The sequence below is a fragment of the Ailuropoda melanoleuca genome, chromosome 3 (assembly GCF_002007445.2).
Source record: "Ailuropoda melanoleuca isolate Jingjing chromosome 3, ASM200744v2, whole genome shotgun sequence".
NCBI classification, from domain to species: Eukaryota; Metazoa; Chordata; class Mammalia; order Carnivora; family Ursidae; genus Ailuropoda; species Ailuropoda melanoleuca.
Window position 1 is genome coordinate 125442349 of NC_048220.1, and position 4331 is coordinate 125446679.

General features: G+C 36.8%; 1 pseudogene; it reads right to left on the minus strand.

Moving 5' to 3' along the window:
• Positions 1 to 748: 748 nt before the first annotated feature.
• LOC109489281 lies at positions 749 to 2396 on the minus strand (annotated as a pseudogene).
• Positions 2397 to 4331: the final 1935 nt, after the last annotated feature.

Consider the following 4331-nt stretch of genomic DNA (forward strand, 5'->3'; position numbering starts at 1 on the left):
AAGTACCAGTAGCAGATAAGAAGATGAGTTAATTTTTTGCATAATTAATAAACTTCCCCAAATTATTGTCATTCATTTTTTAAATACCTCATTTCTGAAAATTTGCAAAGAAATTATCTACTCACCCAATTAAACACAAGTCAAATACACTAAAATTAATTTTGGATTTCTTGAGCCTTATTACTTATATGTCTGAAGTTGAGCTAGAGTTTGATTGGGTCATTGAAGCATTATCATTCAGTAGTCAAGCTACTGCTCTGCACCTTTCATTCCCCTCTGAATTAATATTATATGGAAACAAAAAAACAAAAAATACCACAGTAAGTCATGGAATTCATGAAGTACACATTTCTTACTTTCTTTGAGGAGATAATTTAGATTTATTTGGGCTTAAATGAACTACATAAATAATGTAAATTAACTGAAAAACACTGTTTTTAAATGAAGCCAGAGAACATATCTACAAAGACCTAAACTACAGGCATATTTCTCTGAAAAAGTGAGCAGACGCAAATGGAGAGGTTATGAAAGATAGCTCCAGATGAGAGTAAGAGAAAAACAAAAAACTGAGGAGAGGCATCAGAGCTAATAAGGCCAGCAACTCAGAACCACCTGGCCTGCCAAGAGGGCTGTGCTCCCATGTTTGTTTTGTTTTGTTTTGTTTCATAGAAAACTTTATTTTAATCTACTACTTGTATTTCATTTTAGAAAGTTACTAGATAGATGCACTTCCCTCTGAAGGATTAATTTAATCTTTAATTACCATTTTCTGAGATCTTTTCAGTAGCTTATCCTGTATCATACAATGTGATCTTCCTACAAGACATGACTGGGTGGCTTGAAGATTGTGACCTGCTGACTCTTCAAACTACAAACAAATATTTGTTCTTAGAATAATAGGACCCTTGCTCACATCAATTAAGTCATCAAATTTGTGTAGTTGGCCTATTGTCTCAGGGGTCTGAGACACCTTCTCCTCCACGAAATCTATTTTGTTGAAATCTATTTTGTACTTGCTGTGTTGAAATATATCTTTTTTGGGGCACCTGGGTGGCTCAGTCATTAAGTGTCTGCTTTCAGCTCATGGCGTGATCCTGGAGTTCTGGGATCGAGCCCCACATCAGGCTCCTCCACTGGAAGCCTGCTTCTTCCTCTCCCACTCCCCCTGCTGTGTTCCCTCTCTCATTGGCTGTCTCTCTCTTTGTCAAATAAATAAATAAAATCTTTAAAAAGAGAGAGAGAAATATATCTTTTTAAACAAACAAGAAGATTTTATTTATTTTGGGAGGGGGCAGGGAGGTGGCCGGGGGAGAGAGAATCTCAAGCAGACTCCCTGCTGAACACAGAGCCTGATGCAGGGCTCCATCTCACGACCCTGAGATTATGACCTGAGCTGAAACCAAGAGTTGGACGCTTAACCAACTGAGCCACCCAAGCACCCTTGTGTTGAAACATATCTAATGCCACTTTTGCTTCAATTTCCAGAGTTTCAGATGGAAGATCTTTTTAAATTAAAGCACAAGTATCTTTCATGAAGGAATGCAGGTTCTCTTTTGTTGGCATCCACTCACCAAGTTCCTTATGTAAAACTGTATCATAGGGGCCCCTGGGTGGCTCAGTTGGCTAAGCATCTGCCTTTGGTTCAGGTCATGATCCCAGAGTCCTGGGATTGAGTTCCATTATCAGGCTCTTTGCTCAGCAGGGAGCCTGCTTCTCCCTCTCCTTCTGCCTGCTGCTCGGCCTACTTGTGCTCTCTCTTTCTCAATGTCAAGTAAATAAATAAAATCTTAAAAATAAATAAAATAAAACTACATCATAACAGAAGTCTCCAGAGATTACAGGAACTTCTGGAGCTCTGAACAAATTGAGCACATATTCACCTTCAACTGCCTTCTCTGTCACACAGCCCATCATCATGGCATAAAAATGGTCGTAGAACTTGTTCACTTCCCCTGGAGCATGATCTTTGAAAGTAAGAAATTTAAGTTCGCAGGCCTTGGTCAAAGGGTGTCCCAAGGCTGTCTGTCCACAAGAGCCTGAATGGACTTCCTGCAATCCCACTCACTTAAATACATGACAATCCCACCCACTTAAATGCATGACAATCCCGCCTACTTAAATGCATGACAAAATGTAAGGAGTTGAAATGTTTTTGTTCATCACAAAGACAGTGCCAGCATCGGTTTTCTCAAAGTGTTTAACTTCAATCTTCTCAGCTGGAGGAGTTAATGGTAACTGCCTGTTTTTCTCTTTACTAAGGAGATCATTCTGCATTTCTATCAGTTCTGTCAGCGACAGCTGAGAAGTTGGCCATGTTGCTATAAATCTCTAGCCAGCCATCCCACACTACCACCAGGGGCTGCCTACCAGAGCTGAAGCTTCCAGACCCCCATGGACATTGCTTACTTTGCAATCCCATGCTCCCATATTTTAGTCTCATTAATGAAAATGTCAGTTATTTTTGTAAAGTTTTTGTCAAATGACACTTATCTATAAACCATTATATAGTGCTTCTTTCCAAAAATGTAAGCATTTTAGGACTATATATTAATTATTGATTATGAACAGTTCAACTAATGAGAGACTTTAAAGCATCTAGGGATTAATTTTAATTCACAGTTCTTTGAGAAGTTATTCTAAAACTAAATGGCTTCTAATTATTTTGAACTTTTTCTTTTTCAGTCACAAAGGATTTACTTTAAAATCATTTTAAAACCACTTCTGAAACAAAGCAGCAGCCCAAACACTTTTGGATCTGTCCGAGTATTTCATTAAGGTATAAATATTTCAATTACCAAATAACAAGTCTTTACAATCTAGGGGATTGATTGCATACAAAATGCTTGATTTGCTTAAAGTGTACTTAGACTTACACAGTAAAAAAATACGTTATAAATCCATCTTTCAGAAGACAAGTCAGATCTTTATTTCCACTCAAGGCCATTGTCCATATTCTGTTAAAATGAACAAGAATTTGAGAGAGATATGCTATTGTTCCATAAGCAAGTTACAATTGAAATCAGAAAATAAATAAAATTTTTATTTTATTTATTTATTTTTTAAAGGTTTTATTTATTTATTTGATGGAGAGAGAGCCAGAGACCACAAGTGGGGGAAACAGCAGAAAGAGGGGGAGAAGAAGGCTCCCTGCAGGGAGCCTGACATGGGGCATGATCCCTGGACCCTGGGGTCATGACCTGAGCTGAAGCATCTGAAGGCAATTGCTTAACCCTGAGTCAACCAGCTGCCCCAATACATAAAATTTTTAAAAATATAAAAATCTTCCAGCAAAACCTACTGAATTCAACCAAGAATTTTACTGGAGGAAAATATATAATGTTAATGGAATATGATAGAAAAATTATCGAGAATAAAACAAATTTAGCTAAGTGGTCAAACCAGTAACTTAAAAAAATAAAATGTAAACTCAAAAGAAAAATACAACAAGCGAATAAAAATGAACAAATGTTATTAGAAATAAGTAACAGAATGATATTTGTCTTCCTAAAATGACTCAGAAAGGGGCTCCTGGGTGGCTCAGTTGTTTAAACACCTGCTTTTGGTCATGATCGCAGGGTCCTTGGCATGGGCCCCATGTTGGGCTCCCTGCTCAGCAGGAGAATCTGCTTCTCCTTTTCCCTCTGCTCCTACCCCCACTCATGCTCTCTCTCTCCCTCTCTCTCTCAAATAAATAAATAAATAAAATTAAAAAAAAATAAAAAATAAAATAACTCAGAAGAAAGACTTTCAGAAGAGTGATTAGGAAAAAAAAGGAAGGAGTCATATATTAAAGCTAATAGAAAGATAGGGCAAAACCACAGAGAGAGTAGAATATAAAAAAAAATAAGGCCATATTATGATCAATTATGTAATAATTTAAAAATAAAATGTACCACTATTAGGAGACAACTCAATCAAAATTAACACCTAAAAATAAAAATCTAGATTGATCTTTAACTCACAAATTTTGCCAAATCTATTTCCTTTACAGCTTTCCATTTCTTAGTAGAGAACAACCTCACTAATCTAGTTGCTCAGGCCAGAATGCTTGGAAATATAACTGGTTTTAATACCTCGCATACAATCTTTAGGAAATCCCACTACTATGGCTTGTAAAATATGTTCAAAATTTGAGCAAAAATTTGTTTCCAGTGTTACTAATCTGGTCCAAGTCTTAGCCATCTTTCAACAAGAGTATTTCAATATCAACTGATCATTCTGTTTCCATCACCGCTCACCATCCTCACCACGAATCTACCTAAAAACAGCTGCCAGAGTGTTAGTCATAAAATGTAAGTCAGTTGCATGGTATTCCAATAAATACAGCATAC